Source organism: Chiloscyllium plagiosum, chromosome 6 (assembly GCF_004010195.1).
Source record: "Chiloscyllium plagiosum isolate BGI_BamShark_2017 chromosome 6, ASM401019v2, whole genome shotgun sequence".
In the NCBI taxonomy this organism is placed as follows: Eukaryota; Metazoa; Chordata; class Chondrichthyes; order Orectolobiformes; family Hemiscylliidae; genus Chiloscyllium; species Chiloscyllium plagiosum.
This window is the reverse complement of record NC_057715.1, coordinates 14,625,030-14,645,511: the sequence shown is the minus strand read 5'-3', so window position 1 is coordinate 14,645,511 and position 20,482 is coordinate 14,625,030. Positions and strand designations below refer to the sequence as shown.

General features: G+C 40.2%; 1 protein-coding gene across 3 annotated transcripts in view; it reads left to right on the top strand.

The window, feature by feature from the left end:
- Nucleotides 1–19,204: 19,204 nt before the first annotated feature.
- Nucleotides 19,205–20,482, top strand: part of gramd1c (GRAM domain containing 1c) — a 58,774-nt gene continuing 57,496 nt past the window's right edge. For 2 of the 3 annotated variants that reach the window (XM_043691252.1, XM_043691249.1), the window contains exon 1: nucleotides 19,205–19,335. The gene's annotated coding sequence lies outside the window, so the exon portion shown is untranslated. The remainder of the gene's footprint in view (nucleotides 19,336–20,482) is intronic. The other variant, XM_043691251.1, reaches the window with a different exon arrangement.

Below are 20,482 nucleotides of genomic sequence, written 5' to 3'. Positions count from 1 at the left end.
ACCACTGAACCACCATGTCACCCAAAATTAATGTAAGTCATTAATTTTGAATTACAAACATTAACTTTATTAAACAAAGTCATACAGTACAAGGAAGTAAACTAACGACTACCGTCCATGGTACTGGGGGACGTTACAGTAATATTGTAGGTCATGATGAATTTGATTACTTCTGGTCGTATTATTATCTGATAAAGGAATTTGTTTTTTTTCCAAAGGAAAATATCAGTTGTTTACCTTTTGAAGGACGACAATGTAAAATCACCTTCTTTTGATTTCACCATGAGGTGTGTACCATCACCATTTAGAGTTGTCCCATTATTAAGCATTACAGTACAGAAGTAAGTGCCATTATCCCTCTTAGTCACGTTCAGAAATGTCAAGGAAGCATCTCCATTAGATAGATTTCCACTTAAAAACACTCGACCAGAGTAGATACCGGAGCCTGTTGTGTTGTCTCTTACAGGATAGAACTTTTCAGTGGCTCCTTCTCTGTACCACAACATAGAGTCTTTGTTTAAGGAAGTATTATCGTTAAGATACCAACATGGTAAAACCACCGACTTCCCTTTCTCAGCTTTCAACTTGGCAATACCCTGATTCACAAGTGGCTGTTCTGTTTGGGTAAGTGCATCTTCTGCCATAGTGGCTTCAGTAGTTTTGGTGGCGATTGACTCAATCCTGCTTTCAGAAAGTAATCCATTCCCAATAGGCACAAGGATGGCTATTGCAACTGCTTTCAACGACAGGCTTGTGTTTGTAATCATATTGCCAATTCGATCAGCTGTAGTTTCACCAGGATGGGTTTCCTGATGAAGGAAGGCAGAGCTGGTTCCACTTGTAGCCATATGCTCAGTTCTGATGAATGCAGCTGTTTAATATTTGTGGACTGTAACCCACGGGAGGCCAGCAGAATTTTATTTTGTCTATGAAAATGATAACCTAGTTAAAAGGAGTGCACTTAGAATTTTTCTACATAGAATCCCTGCAGTGTGGAAGCAGACCATTTGGCCTATCAAGTCCACACTGAACCTCTGAAGAACATCCAACTTAGGCCCACCCTACCCTTGTAACCTTCATTTCCAATGGCTAACCCACCTGGCCTGTACATCCCTGGATACTATGAGCAATTTGCCACAGCCAATCCACCTAACCTACATGTCTTTGGACTATAGGAGGAAACTCACAAAGACACAGGGAGATTGTATAAACTCCATGCAGATCGTGACCCAAGGCTGGAAATGAACCTGGATCTCCAGTACTGTGAGGCAGTAATGCTAACCACTGAGCCACGATGCTGCCTTCATAGTGCACAGAGCAAATCTACCATCTCCATATTGATTAGATAGGAAGGTAAACATGGAAAGGTTGTTTCCATTTGTGGAGGTAACCATAGCCATAAACACAAGGTGGTCACTAAAAATTGTAAGACTGGATTCAAGAAAAATATCTTTCGAATCATAAGTTGTAGCTACCACATGGAATGGGTGAGGTGAATGGCATAGATTCTTTTGATGGAGATCCAAATAGATAGTTCAGGCAGAATGTATGAAATGGATATATCATAGAGTCATAGAGATGTACAGCTTGGAAACAGACCCTTCGGTCCAACCCGTCCATGCCGACCAGATATCCCAACCCAATCTAGTCCCACCTGCCAGAACCCGGCCCATTTCCCTCCAAACCCTTCCTATTCATACACTCATCCAAATGCCTCTTAAATGTTGCAATTGTACCAGCCTCCACCACTTCCTCTGGCAGCTTATTCCATACCTGTACAATCCTCTGTGTGAAAAAGTTGCCCCTGAGGTCCCTTTTATATCTTTTCCCTCTCACCCTAAACCTATGCCCTCTAGTTCTGGACTCCCCGACCCCAGGGAAAAGACTTTGCCTATTTACCCTATCCATGCCCCTCATAATTTTGTAAACCTCTATAAGGTCACCCCTCAGCCTCTGACGCTCCAGGGAAAACATGCCCAGCCTGTTCAGCCTCTCCCTGTAGCTCAAATCCTCCAACCCTGGTAACATCCTTGTAAATCTTTAGGTAAGGTGACGAAACAGGACGAGGATTGTATGAAGCATTAACACGTGGTGGTCTGAATGGCCCATATCAATGCTGTAACATTTACTAAATCTAACATCTCAACTTTTATTATGTTTGACAAAGGATTTCCTCTTTTTATGGTTGCATCAATATGCATGACAGTCTATATTTGTTAAATCCTACTTTCCCTCACCTTGGCTCTTTGCCTGAGGTCAGATATTTTCCTTGCTACTTCTCCAAGTTCTTGAAGTGTGTTACCACACATTTATTGCCTTGGTTTTGGTATTCCCAACTTTTTTTCCCTGTGCTCCCTCCTGATTTTTTTCTTTCTGCCTTCCTACTGCTTACTATTAGATTCACATCCTAATGCAGAATTAAAATATGAAGCTTGGTTTCCATCCTGTTGATAGAGAATTTACACGCTCTACAAATATATTGGTGGTTCAATAGTTCTTAACTCATGCAGAACGATAAATCAGGACTAGTTTCTGTTTTCGTGTGTACTCACATCATTGGGGGTATGGACTCAGAATTGCTCCTTATTTGACATTTACAATATTAAGGGTTCTTGCTAGAATGAGCTCAAAGTAAATAGATAGATTCCAAGGGTATTGAATGGCTAATTTTCCAAATATACAGTTTTAATTGTTAGTCATGAGTTCTCATACTCAAAAAATTGAGATGAATTTCATGCAGTTTTCCATCTCGATATCAGTCTGGAATTTACTGGTGTGAAGCATCTTACAGAGAGCCCCATTCGGTAGAACTGTTCCTGCATCCTACAACTTAAAAACAGCACATCCCATAAAGTTTTGAAAGTAAGGCTTCTCTCTCCATCCCCAGGATTCCAGGGGGGGAAATCGGGTCCTTAAGACCAGAGCTGTGAAATGGACTAAGTGGACTTTGTCTTAAATTCTCGTTTCTTTTAATTTCTAGATTTTATTTTCTTCTATTATCGTGGAGGCACTGTTGTTCTGAGCATTTTGTTTCTTTATTTTTCTAACATTTCTCTGATTTTATACTTTGGAATTTCTGCAATGCTAGACCTTTTATTTGTTTATTTTTCTAATTTTTTTCCTAGCCATTTGTGCTCAAGAATCTGTACCTGGGTATCTATGTACTGAAGCTAGCGCTGTAAGTGGCGACTTGTAAACCTTTCACTGTACTCATGTGAGGACATGTGACAATAGACCTAAATCAATTCAATTCTACTTCTCATTCTTACACTGCTTCTCCTTTCCTTCCAAACAAGAGGTGGTGAGCAGTACGGTGTGATGTAGTGAGGATGGCTAATGTCCATTTAGAGTGAAGGCTACAAGGCAAACCAGCCCTCCATGGTTGGTTTTCCCCGATCCCTTGCCCAATTGCTGATGTATTTCCCCACCCCTTTGCTTCACCATGCCCAATCCTCCTTCAACTTTCCAAAATTCATTTCCATTCCAACATTTCCTCACATAGCTCCCATTACAACTTTCCTGTTGAAACAACATGCCCAACCTCTGTAACATCTATTTCTCTTGATCTGCTGTTCATCATTATCCTGGATTTTTGCTTTTCGCCCACAAAGTGCAGTTTGCAAGGGGGTAGAGGCCTCCTTCCCCTTAACTAATTTACCTCCAATGCTGCTCATTCCTGTCCTTTGATATAATTGGCTACAAGACAATGTAATGCGCCCATTCAATTTTGCAGCATGTACTCTGTTCTAGTAATACACAAATTTACATATTGAGATCACAAATTTAGTCATAGCTAGGAGACAATACTAAATGTGAGTTAGTTTATTATTTCTGAATGTGAATTGTACAGTGCCAAATATGGGTGGCTCAGTATTTACAGAATCTGCTGTATATATTGCTGGTAATTACTATCCTTTGTCAGAGTAAATAAGACAAATACACAGATAGTAGAGGGTTCCAGGATTACTGTGCATTTATGACCCTGTGCTCAATGTCATTTACAAGATCCAGTCTATATTGAAAGCAAAATGATATTAGACACAAGATATGTAATTTTGTAATACTGGGTTTCTTTAAATAGTTGATCTTGTCAGTGTAGCTTTATCAGTCAGAAGGGCAAGAGAGAAAATGGATAAAGAGATATGAATGGAGGGCAGATTGATTAAATCAGTGGTAGGGAAATTGACAAAGAAAGAAATATGAAAGTGAAATATCTGTATTGGTGCAGATTGCCAACACGTCCACATGCAACACGTGATAGAAAGGACACAAGGTGCAAGTAGCAAATGCAGCTTAGGGAGAACTCCCCCAATCTGACATTCCTATTGTGATCTGCATTCACCGATTCACATCACCACATGATAACTGTGATTGTAGGTAACTGTTGGCAGCAAAAAATGATCACAAAATAAGCCTTTATATTCTGGGCATCACACTTTGCAAAAGATGTGAAGGCTTTTCAGATGGTACAGAAGAGATTTACCTTTGAATACTTCCAAAGATGTTGGGATTAAGGATACATGGAATAATTGGAGAAGTTGGAGTTGTTCTCCTTGGATCAGGGAAAGATTAAAGTTTTCTGATGACTAAAGGATCGCTATCAGTGCACAAAGATTTAAATTGAATGGAAACAGATCAAGAGTAGAACCTTAAGTAAGAAAACATTTTATGCAACAAATGGTTTGGATTTGTAATGCACTGCATGATAGAGTAGTGGATATATATTCAATGTTAGCCTTCAAAATGGGATAAGAATTCATGGGAGAAAAATGCAGGAATACAGGGAAATGTGGGATGAATTGGATTGTTCTTTAAAGGGACTGAAGTAAGATCACTGGATTAAGTGATTACATAAAAAGTTCTTGCACAATTATAAACTTAAACTGAGAAGTAATAAAAACAAATCAGTGCAATTATACTCCGAGTGGTGTAATAAAATGCAAACAAAATAAAAAAGACTATTGTTTTGGCAGCATTTGACTTATGATCAAAGTGATGTACAAATAACTAAGATGTCTACAAGAAATGTCAATATGAGTGTCAGTTATGATCTTGGTAAGATTTTCAGCTACAAAGAGCCTTCTATGATTCCATGTGCAAACATATCCCCCAAGTTCAAGATAATTTGCAAATGTGCATAATTGCCAAACTTATGAAGAATACCTGGTATCGTATTCAAATAATAACATGAACTTGCTAATTTGTACCCGAGTGAAATACTTTGGAATTCAAAAACTATTCAATAAATAAACTTTTGAATATCAATCCAAATTATTAAATAAACAAATAACCCTACTAAACTTAAGATAAATGATACAACTTCAATGCTCAGCAATTTTAAACTGCCCGTGTTTGCACAATCACCATTTTAGACAGGAGGAAGGATTTTAAAACTGCCTACTGCAAATGAAATTTGATAAGAAACATGAGATTTTCGAGAGTGGCCTTGGAATGAGTGATTTATGCTGCTTTTGAAAGTAACATCTATACAACGGTAATGATTAACTTTTTTTAAAAAGCTGTCACCGACAATATTGACTTTAACACCAGGATGAAAATTTATCGCTTACTCACCAATTAGAAACACAAGCTGCAAATTTGCTTGAATGAAGGCTGTAGGACCAAAGAATTTCATGTTTTCAAAGCTTTCACTGCAGAAGAAATGCAGGCAGAGGCTAGAGAATATGAGTCACAGATATCCATAATACTTGCATTTCAAAGTAGGTCTTATGGAAATGTTATTGCAGCTCGAGAAAATATTTTTCAGATGTTGGAAAGATTTCAAACTGAAAATCTAGTCAAAAGTTATATATATAATTTGGAGATATTAATTATCCTGCAAGCTTCAACTGATATATTTACAATTTGGAAAATAAATTCAAATTTCTTCTTTACAATTTTTTACAACATTGGCAACAGTTATTGTTGAAACTATTAAGAGCAGTGTAAAATAAATTGGTGACCATGACAAGGCTTGAAACGTGAAGTGGCTGCATTTTCCATTAATCGATTCATGGAAGTGGACAGAGGGCCTTTAAATCTACTCTGTGACCAAAAACTTCCAGCAATAGTGAGAGGCAAGACAACTGGTCACCATCTGCCATCAGGTCCAAGCTCATCAAGAACTAAAAGAAGTAGGGAAGGTCATTAGCCAAACAACACACCAACACCTTGAGATGTTCCCAATGCACATCACTGCCATTGGGTGCAACCTTGCAAAATTGAGGAATGTGATTTGCTATACTCGGTGGAACCAATATGTGTTTGACTCTCAAAGGGAGTCTGAGCGCCTCACTCAATCACTGTGGACGTCTCAGAAAACAGTGCAACACCAAATATGAAATGGAGATGAGCGAAAGGGTGAGTGGAAAGGCACGAGAATAAAAGAGGAAAAAGGTGCAGTTTTTTTTGGTAACCTTAAGAATTTCACCACCATGCACTTGACATGAGAATCCGGGAACCTTTGTTAGAGTTAGGATTGTGACCTCAAATTCTTTGATTTTGATTCCAGAGAAATTATATTAATGTCCTAAAAATTGGAGCAGTGGTCATTACTACCAGCTTTATTGTGCAGAATCAAAGCCTCACAATTTCTTGCAATTATGTACTTATTCCAATAGAGCAGCTTCAAATATATTTGAATGGAACCTAGTGACAAATTCCAAAAATTATATCTGTGGTCCACAATGTCAGCATCCATTTTCACCTCTAACCCCTCCCCACCCCCACCACTCCCCCTGACCCACCCCTCCACCGCCACTGTGAAAACAGAGAATAAATGGATGCCATACGTGCTCAGGTACAGCAAGGAGGATTCATAGACTAGATTGCTGGTTTCAAGAAAATGGCATTCCTCTGCTAATGGTACTTCACTGCATAAAGTGCATTCAGTATTCTTGACAGATCTTTGGATCTTGACCTCAGGTTACCTCTCCTGCTCTATTTCATCATTGAGAATATTGCAAGCTTGCAGCCTTGCAGCATCCTGATAGATTCTCTCATCGAGCAGATTGTCTGTGTTTTCTGCTTACCCCTACAAGAAACAGTAACAATTGTTATATTGGGCTGAGACATTTGCAACACCAGCACAAATCCTTCGCACTAATGTTTTGAGACAAATTGCCACACTGATACGAAACAAGCCTAGTTAGAACAATGGCCCTGTTTAATGCCAGTGTCTTCAATATTTGTGTTTCTTGGACTCATGTAAGCACTGTACTCTCATTATGATATTATACACAGAATATTTGTCATGGCTTTTAACGTAACTTGCAAGTACCAATGGAAAAAGAGTAGCATATTTTAGCATGTCTCAGGTAATAATCTTTTTGTATAATTGACTTCTGTCAAATGCAGAGAGGAGCTGTTTGGGTTGTTTAGATGGCTCACTGCTATATTATTGAATTATTGTATTAAGCAACAGGAGTTCGACTGGGACAACACTACTATTATAGGACAAGCCAAACAGAGAACAGCCAGGGAATTCCTAGAGGCATGGCACTCATCCACAGATTCTATCAACAAACACATCGACCTGGACCCAATATACCGACCACTGCAGCGAACAGCTGGAACTGACAACCAGAAGCGGCAGAGACAACCCACTATAAATGCCGGAGGAAACATCACAGAAGATCTTCACAGGAGGCTCCCAAGCACTGAGGATGTCACCTAGACAGGGGACGAAACGTCTGCAACATAAATTCCCAGTTTGGCGAACAGAACCACAACAACGAGCACCCAAGCTACAAATCTTCTCACAAACTTTGAGGTTTATGTAAAGATTTGTAGCTCAGGTTATTGCAGTTGTTGGGGGTAAGTTTGCCGAGCTGGGAATATGGTTTGTAAACATTTCATCCATTTTCTAAGTGATATCTTCAGTGCTGTGGAGCCTCCTGTGAAGTTTTGGTTAGTGTTACGACATGGGGTAAAGCCTCCTGTTTAATTTGAAACCAGCAACACAGAAATGATTTATCCCGTGCAGTAATCTGTAAATATTCGAGTGGCCAAGAACGATGTGAAGTAAAAATTAACAACTTTATTTCTTAAAGTATAACAGAGAATAATTAACCAACAACTATTTACAATTCTTTCCTCTAAACTAGCTTTTACCTTAATACTAGTCCGATAAAACTCCACGATTAAGATTTACAGAAAAAAATCAAATTTTAAAACCAGCCAGCGGTCAAATCTTCTCTTTATCTTTGTTGGTAGATTGGCTCTCCAGGTCAGTGTTGATGTTTTTCTCTGTGCAAACTCCTTCTCTAGACAGGTACCTTTTAGAAAGTTCTGACCAGCAGTCTACAACTGTTGGTCTAGTGGCAGTTCTCCTCCCAACTGTTCAATTTTCCCCAGTCTTCTACCCCAAAGCATCAGATTGTGTCATTGAATTGAATTGAATTGAATTGAATTGAATTAAATTTATTGTCATGTGTACTGAGGCACAGAGAAAAGCTTTGTCATTGGCTTTTAAGATTGTCAATATACTCAATTAAACTGGATTGGAGTTTGGTATTTTGGTCTAATTCAAATCTGTTTTTGTTGTTTCCAAATGACTAGCTGCCCCAGTACTGGAGCACATGTTACATTGTGTCTTATTGAAAACACTTGGTGCTATCACTGCTAGTTTTTACTCCCTTAAAGGTACAGTACACCCACATCTTCATAACAGTTAGAGTGACCACTGCACAGTTGTTGTGGAGACAAAGACCTGTCTTCATATTAAGAATACCCAACATCATGTTGTGTGGCACTATCTCCGTGTTAAATGGGACAAACTTTAGTAATATCACTATTGAATCCACCACTATCAACTTCTGGAGGTTACCAGTGACCAGAAGGTAAACTGTACTAGTCGTATAAACAAAGTGGCTACAAGAGCAGGTCAGAGACTAGGAATCCTGCAGTAAATGACTCACTTACTGTCTCTGCAAACCCTGTCCACTACCTTTAAGGTACAATGATGTGATGGTACCAGTGTTGGACTGAGGTGGATAAAGTTAAAAATCACACAGTACCAGGTTATAGTCAAACAGTTATAGTCCAACACTTAACAGCAATCTGGGTTTGCTCAATGTATCACATCAGTGTATGTCACTATGATCTTGTGCTATAAATTCTGTGTCCTATGATCCTACTCCACTAGCTACCTGTTGAAGGAACAGTGCTCTGAAAGCTTATAGTTCCAAATAAACCTGTTGGAGTATAACCTGGTGTTGTGTGATTTTTCACTATAAGACTCAAGGGGGGAGTACATTGGAACAGTGCCCATTGACCTGGATGACAGCAGTTTAAATAACACTCAAGAAGCTTGACACCATCCAGGACAAATCGGCCCACTTGAGAGGCACCCAATTCACATTCACATCCCCAAAACTGATGCTCAGTAGCAATAGTATGTACTATCTATAAGATGCACTGCAGAAATTCACTGAGGCTCCTTAAAAAAGAACCTTCCAACCTCTACAACCACTTCCATCTGGAAAGGTAAAAGCTGCAGATACATAGGAACATCACCTCGTGAAAGTTCCCCTCCAAGCCACTCTCCATCCTGACTTGGAAATATATTGCCATTCCTTCATTGTCGTTGGGTCAAAATCCTGGAATTCCTTCCCCAAGGACCTTGTGGGTCTACCTGCACTAAATGGACTGCAGTGATTCAAGGAAGGCAGCTTCCAACCACATTCCCAGGGGTGACTAAGAATGTGCAATAATAGCTGGACAAGCCATCAAAGCACATATCCCTTGAATGAGATAAAGAAAGAGTAAGGGTTATACTTCTGTTATTCCCAACCTTCAGTCAGGATGACCAGCAACTACTCTTCATTACAGAAAGATGTTGGGCATGGAGGAGAGGTGGTGGGGGGCAGGGGTTGTGGAATGGAAGGTGTTTGCCTACATTCCAACACTTATTGCATGATCATGCCTTGTTGGCATATTTTTCCATGTCAAAAACATGATACAAATGCAAGTTTGGGGTGAATTTTCTATCATTGGTACATCATCAGACTGTCAGTCTGAGGGTCCAGGGTTCATGTCCCTGCCTGAGCACTCCTTTGGACTTCAAGTTTCATTAAAATGACAATCAAACAAAGAAAAGGCAGATCCATGAAGGGAGATTCAAGAGATGTTCAAGGTTCTTGTAGTGGTGACCATATCTCTGGGCCAAGAGGCCTGGGTTCAAGTTCCACCTGCTCCAGAGGTGTGTCATAACATCTCTGAACATGATAAACAAATAGAGTCACAGAGTCATAGAGATGTACAGCATGGAAACAACTCGTTAATGCTAACCAGATATCCCAACCTAATCTAGTCCCATTTGCTAAAACTTGGCCCATATCCCTCTAAACCCTTCCTATTCATATACCCATCCAGATGCCTCTTAAATGTTGTAATTGTACCAGCCTCCACCACATCCTCTGGCAGCTCGTTCCATACACGTACCACCCTCTGTATGAAAAAGTTGCCCCTTAGGTCCCTTTTCTACCTTGCCCCTTTCACTCTAAACCTTATGCCCTTTAGTTCTGGACTCACCCACCCCAGGGAAAAGACTTTGTCTATTTATCCTACCCATGTCCCTCATGATTTTGTAAACCTCTATAAGGTCACCCCTCAGTCTTCGCGCTCCATGGAAAACAGCCCCAGCCTATTTGGCCTCAAATCCTCCATCCCTGGCAACATCCTTGTAAATCTTTTCTGAACCCTTTCAAATTTCACAACATCTTTCCGATAGGAAGGAGACCAGAATTGCACGCAATATTCCAACAGTGGTCTAACCAATGTCCTGTACAGCCGCAACATGACCTCCCAACTCCTGTACTCAATACTCTGACTAATAAAGGAAATGATACCAAATGCCTTCTTCTCTATTCTATCCACCTGTGACTCCACTTTTAAGGAGCTATGAACCCGCACTCCAAGGTCTCTTTGTTCAGCAACACTAGGACCTTACCATTAAGTGTATAAGTCCTGCTAAGATTTGCTTTCCCAAAATGCAGCACCTCGCATTGATCCGAATTAAACTCCATCTGCCACTTCTTAGCCCATTGGCTCATCTGGTTCAAGATCCTGTTGTGATCTGAGGTAACCCTCTTCACTGTCCACTACACCTCCAATTTTGGTGTCATCTGCAAACTTGCTAACTATACTTCCTATCTTCATATTCAAATCATTTATGTAAATGACAAAAAGTAGAGGACCCAGCACCGATCCTTGTGGCACTCCACTGGTCACAGGCCTCCAGTCTGAAAAACAAACCTCTACCACCACCCTCTATCTTCTATCTTCAAGCAAGTTCTGTATCCAAATGGCTAGTTCTCCCCGTATTCCAAGAGGTCTAACCTTGCGAATCAGTCTCCCATGGGGAATCTTGTCGAATGCCTTACTGAAGTCCAGATAGATCACATCTACCGCTGTGCCTTCATCAATCCTCTTTGTTAATCATTCAAAAAACTCAATCAAGTTTGTGGGACATGATTTCCCACACACGAAGCCATGTTGACTATCCCTAATCAGACCTTGCCTTTCCAAATACATGTACCCTCAGGATTCCCTATAACAACTTGCCCACCACCGAGGTCAGGCTCAATGATTGATAGTTCCCTAGCTTGTCCTTACCGCCCTTCTTAAACAGTGGCACCACATTAGCCAACCTCCAGTCTTCTGGCACCTCACCTGTGACTATCGATGATACAAATATCTCAGCAAGAGGCCCAGCAATCACTTCTCTAGCTTCCCACAGAGTTCTTGGGTACACACTGATCAGGTCCTGGGGATTTATCCACTTTTACCCATTGCAAGACATCCAGCACTTCTTCCTCTGTAATCTGGACATTTTGCAAGAGGTCACCATCTATTTCCCTACACTCTATATCTTCCATATCCTTTTCCATAGTAAATACTGATTCAAAATACTCATTTAGTATCTCCCCCATTTTCTGCGGCTCCACACAAAGGCCGCCTTGCTGATCTTTGAGGGGTCCTATTCTGTCCCTAGTTACCCTTTTGTCCTTAATGTATTTGTAAAAACCCTTTGGATTCTCCTTAATTCTATTTGCCAAAGCTATCTCATATCCCCTTTTTGCCCTCCTGATTTCCCTCTTAAGTATACTCCTACTGCCTTTATACTCATCTAATGATTCACTCGATCTATCCTGTCTATACCTTACATATGCTTCCTTCTTTTTCTTAACCAAACCCTCAATTTCTTCAGTCATCCAGCATTCCCTATACCTACCAACCTTTCCTTTCACCCTGACAGGAATATACTTTCTCTGGATTCTCGTTATCTCATTTCTGAAGGCTTCCCAGTTTCCAGCCACCCCTTTACCTGTGAACATCTGCCTCCCCCAATCAGCTTTCGAAAGTTCTTGCCTAGTACCATCAAAATTGGCCTTTCTCTAATTTAGAACTTAAATTTTTAGATCTGGGTCTATCCTTTTCCATCACTATTTTAAATCTAATAGAATTATGGTTGCTGGCCCCAAAGTGCTCCCCCACTGACACCTCAGTCACCTGCCCTGCTTTATTTCCCAAGAGTAGGTCAGGTTTTGTACGTTCTCTAGTAGGTACATCCACACACTGAATCAGAAAATTGTCTTGTACGTACTTAACAAATTCCTCTCCATCCAAATCTTTAACACTATGGCAGTCCCAGTCTATGTTTGGAAAGTTAAAATCCCCTACCATAACCACCCTATTATTCTTACAGATAGCTGAGACCTACTTACAAATTTGTTTCTCAATTTCCCTTTGACTATTAGGGTCAGATCTGACATGTAGGTCAGCTCTGTTTAGAATAGCAGACTTCCTTCCTTCAAGAACATTAGTGAGCTAGATGGGTTTTTAGCGATCAGTGTGAAGCTGGATAAGGCACAGCAGATCCAGCCGCATCAGAGAAGCAGGAGAGTTGATGTTTTGGGTCAAGACCCTTCATCAAGAAAAAAATAGAGGGGGGTAGAGCTGGGGCAAAGGAAGGTGGAATGGCAGTAGGTGGATACAGGTAATTGGTCAAAGAGAAGGGTGAACGGATAGGTGTGAAGGAAATAGCACAGGTTAGGTCAGGGTAAGGAGATAGGGCAGGGAGGGAGGACTGGACCTGGGATGAGGCGGCGGGTGGGGAGGTTTGGAAGCTGGTGAACTCTACGTTAAGGCCATATGGTTGTAATCTCCTGAGGCAGAAGACAAGGTGCGCTTTCCCTCGTTTGTGTTTGGCCTTATTTTGATGGTGAAGGAGAAAGACCCAAGACAGGTGATGGGATATCTGACATTTGTTTGATAAATGAGGATATTTGTGGAATCTTCTTCCCCTGTTAGTTATTTAACTGTTAACCATCATTCGTGGCTGTATGTGGCAAGACTTGTAGGATTTAGATTGACCTGCTGACTGTGGGATAACTTAGATCTATCTATCACCTACTGGTTCCATAGTTTGACATGCAAGTAGTCTTGTGTTTTAGCTTCATCACGTTTAGGCCTCAGTCTTACGTGTGCTTGATGCTTCTCCTGGAATGTCCTGCTGGGCTCTTCAATAAACTCAGTTTGGTCACCCTGCTTAATGGTTTTGATAAAGAGAGGGATACACCAGGCCATGAGATATGGAATGATGTTCAACACAATTCAGCTGCTGCTGCTTGCCCACAACAACTCATGGACATCCAGTTTTGAGTTGTTAAGTCTGTTTGAAATCTGACCCACTTAGCACAGTGTTAGTGGCCACACAACATGATGGAGAATATCCTCAATATGAAGCCAAGACTTAGTTTCCACAGAAACTCTGCAAGGTCACTTCCACCAGTAGTGTTACAAACAAGTGCATCTGTAGCAGGCAGATCGCTGAGGATGAAGACAAGTGGGTTTTTCTCTCATGTTGGTTCCTTCACCACCTGCTGCAGTCACAGTCTAACAGCAATGTCCTTTTGGACTCAGTCAACTTGGCTATTAGTGGGAGCACTGGAACACTCTTGATGGTGAATATTGAAATCCCCTACAGAATACATTCTGCACTCTTGCCACGGTCAATGCTTCTTTCAAAGGTTGTTCATTATGGAGGCTTACTAATTCATCAGCTGATAGTCGAGGTAGGTAGCCTGCAGGAGGTTGCCTTGCCCATGTTTGACTTGATGCCAGGTGACTTCACAGAGTCTAGAGTGTGTGTTAAAGATGCCCATCTCAACTCCCTCCCAGCTATTACTGTGTTTGCTACTGTGCCTCCAACTCTGATGGGCCTGTGTGCTGGTGAGACAAGACATATCCAATGATGATGATGGTGCTGTCTGTAACTGGAAGCCTGTGACCAGGTGTGCACCACAGGGTTTGGTGCTGGGATCCTTGTTGATTGTTATTTACATTAATGACTCAGATATGAATGTAGAATGTTTAATTAGTAAGTTTGCAAATGACATGAAAATTGGTGGTGTTGTTGATAGTGAGGAGGATAGTCTTGGGAAATTGATCAGCTGGTAAATTGGCAGAGCATTGTCAGATGGAATTTAATTTGGATAAGTGCAAGGTGATGTATTTTGAGATTATGGGAATGAATGGTCGAGCCCCAGGGAGTTCTGAGAAACAAAGGGACCTTGGTGTACAAGTCCATAGATCCCTGAAGGTGTCAGTACAGGGAGAGGTGAAGAAGGCATATGGGATGCTTGCCATCGTTAGCCAGGGCATGGAATAAAGGAGCAAGGAAGTCTTTATAAAACATCGGTTAGGCCACAGATGGAATACTGTGTGCAGTTCTGGTTGCCACACTATCGGAAGGACATGATTACAATGGAGAGGGTGGAGAGGAGGTTCACCAGGATGTTGCTTGGGGTGAAGAGTCTCAGTTATGAGGAGAAACTGGACAGGCTGAATTTGTTCTCCCTGGAGCTGAGTGGGAATCTGATTGAGGTGTACAAAATAATGAGAGGCATAGACAGGATAGATCATGAGAATCTCTTCCCCGAGGCAGACATGTCTAAGACCAGAAGACTTAAGTTTAATGTTAGGAGCAAGTGGTTGAGAGGCGACCTGAAAAGAAGGGATGCAGAAAGATGGAATGTGCTGTCTGAGAGGGTGGTGGGAGCAGATACCCTCATAACATTTAAGAAGTATCTGGATGAGTAGTTACAATGCCGAGGCATAGTCAGCTATGGACCAAATGCGGGTAAATGGGATTCATATTGTTGGTGTTTGTTGGTTGGTATACACATGGTGGGCCAAAGGGCATATATCTGTGCTGTAGGACTCTATGATGCTGCTGTTGGGTCAAAATCCTAGAATTCCCTTCCTAATAGGGTGTATCTACATCTCAAGGAATGCAGCGACTCAAGAAAGCAGCTCACCACTGTTCGCACAAGGGCAATTAGGGATGGGCAATAGTTGCTGGTCTTGTCTGCAATGTCCTTTTTCCACAAGTCAATGAAATAAAGTTATATACACCACATGTTTGGATAGACTGGAAATTAAAATGAGTTTCAGTTATGAGCTCAGAATACAGGCTGCTCAGATTTTTTTAAAAATCCAGATATGTGAGGCATAAAGTCAGAGTCATTTAACCTGGAAACAGACCCTTCGGTCCAACTCATCCACACTGACCAGATATCTCAATCTGACCTAGTCGCATTTGCTAGCATTTGACCCATATCTCTCCAAACTCTTCCTATTCATGTACCCATCCAGATGCCTTTTAAATGCTGTAATTGTACCAGCCTCCACCATTTCCTCTGGCAGCTCATTCCATATTACTTTCTGCATGAAAAAGTTGCCCTTTAAGTCCCTTTTAAATCTTTCTCCTCTCACCTTAAACCTATGCCCTCCAGTTTTAGACTCCCCCGCCCCAGGGAAAAGGCCTTGGGGAGATATCTGACATTTTTGTTCTACATTTGTCGCCCCACTGACTCTGAAACTTTTCTGCATTGTGTCTATATAATAGTTCAAATGCTATACATGCTAGGAGAATGATGGTGACAACTAATTTCAAATTTTTTGTTAGGTTTGCAGTGTGGTGCACTTGTGTGGACTGAAAATTACATAAATTAATATACAGGGCTCTCGTCTTCACAAACAGAAATATCATGCGCATACACTGCACTTGTTGCAAAGCATCAAACAGGTGACAGTCTCTGGTTCACTACTCAGGGAAACGCCTTGACCATTTTGAGTCAAACTGACTGGTTGAAAGCTTGTCAGTTAACTGTCAGCCATCATTAACTGGTGCATCATCCTTGGCAATGCCTCAACCAGACTGAACTTGCCAAACAATGAGCATTCTTCTCTCATAGAGTATAAATATGTATCCCCACTGTTATTTCAGTATTTCTTATGAATTCTTGTGATGAGTACAGGACAAACATCTTTGACAAAAGTATCTTTTTACATCAATATTCTAGTTTTGTGCCATCAAATGGCTATTGAACTTGAGTTAATAAATTGGTTTCCTTTGTTAACAAACTCTTTTTCAATTAAAGTCAATATTGATCAAAATGTGAAAAATGTATTAACTGGTGACTTGTTTCATTGTAGCTTGTGAAACTTGGTGCATTCAGATCGCAGCTACATTTAACATGAAATAACAGTAGCAGGGTTTTTTTTAAAAAGGCATCAAGGTGTCATGAAGTAAAAATAAATATTCCATAAAATTATGTTAAAAGGACATTCAAGGATAAATGTATAACTTTTGAATTAATACTTGTTTCTTTCTGTTGGGTTCATTCTAATACAAAACAATGAGGTGCCCTTGTTTATATTTACAAACATACTGGATTTCTCCAACTTTTAAACTGGTAGTGAAATATTTGTTTATCTTTCGCTAACTTTAATTCATATCACTTGGGAGGAAGATCTCCTCAGTATCTTTTGAATATGGCAAACATAGATGGGAATCTTAGAAAAGGAGGCGATCTCTCACAATATCTGCACTTGGAATATTGTGTCCAGTTCTATAGGAAAGATACAGAGGCTTTGGAGAGGGTGCAAAGAAGGTTTACCAGGATGCTGCCTGTACTGGACGGCTTGCCTTATGAAGAGAGGTTGAATAAGCTCAAACTTTTCTCTCTGGAGAGAAGGAAGAAGAGAGGAGACCTGATCGAGGTGTACAAAATAATGAATGGAATAGATAGAGTCAACAGCCAGAGACTTTTCTCCAGGGCAGGATTGACTGGGTACGAGAAGTCATAGTTTGAAGATATGAGGAGGAAGGTATAAAGGAGACATCAGAGGTGAGTTCTTTATACAGAGAGTTGTGAATGCATGGAATGTGTTGCCAGCTGTGGTGGTGGAAGCAGAGTCATAGGGGACATTTAAGCTATTGCTGGACATGCACATGGATAGCAGTGAGCTGAGGGGTGTGTAGGTTAAGTTACTATATTTTACATTAGGATTAAACCTCGGCACAACATTGTGGGCCTAAGGGCCTGTTCTGTGCAGTACTTTTCTATGTTCTATGTTCTATATCTATCAAATGAATGTAGCAATGTACTAAAATGAGAATTTGCAATATACATAAAGGAAACCTGAAATAAAGAATGGGAGACAGAAATTCCTCTCCAGGTGCAGCACTGCCAATATAAATGGAGGTCACAAAGATTGCTAACTTTGTTCCAGGAAAAAGCCAGTAACATCCTATGTGGCATGGGCAAGATTTCCAATGATCTTGGACATTATGGGTAATATCTGTATGGCTCAATAAATCTGTTCTCACAATGCTACCAGATAGGAAAATATTCCGCACTCTAATGGCCCATTCATTATAGAGCTCTTCAACTACTTCCTAAGCAGTTACCATAATACACTCCACTTTCAATCTCACAAATATTTGTCCCAATAGGTAGATGATTAACGTTATGATAGCCACACCTCATGACTCTATGTAACATATAAATGCACCAATTGAACATAGATAAGGTGTATCCACATACTTTTGTGTGTTCTCTCAACACCTGCTGAGTCACCTGTTGTGCTGATTTCTGTCACTCGCTGCTGAATCAGTATACTTGCTTTTTGAAAAATATGCTCAAACAACCTGTCTTTCTTGGCTTACACACAAGGAATCTGTTTATATAGCAACAGAATTTAAAAACAGCAAAGACAAACCCATGATTGGTTAGAATTCAATGAGCTGCCACTTTCTCAACTTTGAAACCCTTAAGGTGTTGAATTACCTGATCTGTTTGGGAGGTGTATTACAATTGGTCTTATATAGCATTTAAGGCCTTTTCAAAAGAGGGGGATCAACTTTTCTGCTTTGACAGTAATGTGTGTTTCGGGTGAGGATAGTTTTGGACTTTGTTCTGACAGCCCCTATTGTCAAATTGCTTCAGAACAATTATAATGAAGACTCAAACTGGAATTGCAAACAATTGCAGAAAAGAAATGCAGTATCAATGAAGTTGCATTCTAGTGGAAAAAGTCAACACTTTCAGGCAAAGATGATGGGGGATCATTTTTAAAATGCCTGAATGCTAGTTACATTTTGAATAAGTTAAATTTTCATGCAGCAATGTCTTCAGTTCCTGCATGCATGTTATATGGAGTTCAACCACAGAAATCATCCTCACTGATGTGAAGGTACAAGTGTTGGACTGAGAATGGGGGGAGGTGAAAAGTCAGAAGTCACATGACACCAGATTATAGTTCAACAGATTTATTAAAAATCACAAGCTTTCAGACTTCACCTGAGGAAGGAGCTGCGCCCTAAAGCCTCTGATTTCAAATAAACTGTTGGACTATAACCTGATGCCATGTGACTTCTGACTTAGTCAGTCACTGAGTGAAGAAAGTTAATAATTAAGAGCAGCAGATTCATAACTAAAAATTCCACTGTGCATTTTCTTGATGCTAGTAACTGGTTTTATAAATTGTACTCAATATAATGGCAACCTTCAATGTGTTTTGTGCAAGGTGGTAGGCAGATATTTGATTTAACTCATAAATAAAATTATTGGTTAATTTTTTAATTTGTTTTTTGACCCTGACAATGATTCAGTATTTAAACAGAAATTTGTAAAAATGCAACTAATTTAAAAGGGATCAAAAAGTTTTCAATTTAAAGCATTGAGGACTGTTTAAAAATGAGTGCCATTGTTTGAATAATATGTTGTATGTAAAGAGTTAAGCCATGTTTCTTCATTATACTGGTTGTGTTGTAAGATTCATGTATGTCACGCCCAGTAACCCTGGTCCACCCTCCATCTGAACAGGAAACAACAGCGTTGATGTGAACTTTAACCCTTAAAACCTTCCTCCTTCAATCTGCAGCATTTGGAGTATCTTCTGTGTTCAACAGGTTCTACACAGTGTTTTGTTATGTGTACAAATGTGAGCATGTCACACTAGCATGGGTGTGGAACAGTACAGGTAAAATTACCAGATTAAACAGGAAGGGCTTTGATATTTCTTCAAAATGAAGCTAGCTTCTGCTTTTAAGTTTGTCCAAAATTTGTTTACCATGAAAATCTGTTTTTAGCATGTAGGTGAACAACAGTGACCTGTGTACACTGGTGTTTTGTTTATCATGTTATAGCAGTGAAGTATTTTGTTTTGCGTTATAAGTTTCAAAGCCTTTTTATTTTAAATCATTTTATGAACGTCTTTTAACAGAATGTGTTTGTGTGTGTCTCTCTGACAAAGCCAGCTCCTTTATTACTTTGACGGAAGTGATGGTGAACTACCTTCAACAGTTGCAGCCTGTGTAGCTGATCTACTGTAACCCGTTGGTAATAGAAATCTGGGATTTTGTTCTTGGGTGGGCTCATGTGTTCGGAGTCAACAGAATGATATTAGATTCGTCTCCAACATTATAGTTAATTAACTGACTTAACCATCTGAATTTTCGGGCGATTTGTCTAGACTTGCTAATTTGGTGTCTGTTCGGAACACGCATTGTTCCAAAAAATGTTAAGTTCGGGTAAGATGTATGAAAATAGCTGAGCAGCTAATGTGATTATTGACATGTTTGGCCATGTAAAAATTTCAAGCATGATTAAATTGTGGGAATAACTAATTAGTTAGCTTGGGTCTTGATTTATTGTTTTGATAAATGACAGTGGGATTGCTAAGAAGGCAGTTGTTGACAGGTGGATGAAAGGAAATGTTCCTTTTTTGTTTAAGTGCAAGTCAATTAGATTGAGTTTGAACAGATATGTGTGTGTGTATATGTAGATCCAAAGTCTTTCTGTAATATCAAGCGTCAACGTGTCTTTGTTGGCTAAATTCTCACACACACACACTTTTGCAATATGTCGCTCGTTAATTCTAGAGGCATGACAGGCCAGTTGCAAATGAAGGCTGCCATCCATAACAGGCTGGGGGTTCTGGTGGAGAGCAGCACACTCTCAGAAAATTCCTTCACTTTCTGCCACTTATGTTTTTAATTGTAATAAAACAAAGAAGATTGATGAGGGCAGAGCAGTAGATGTGATCTATATGGACTTCAGTAAGGCGTTCGACAAGGTTCCCCATGGGAGACTGATTAGCAAGGTTAGATCTCACGGAATACAGGGAG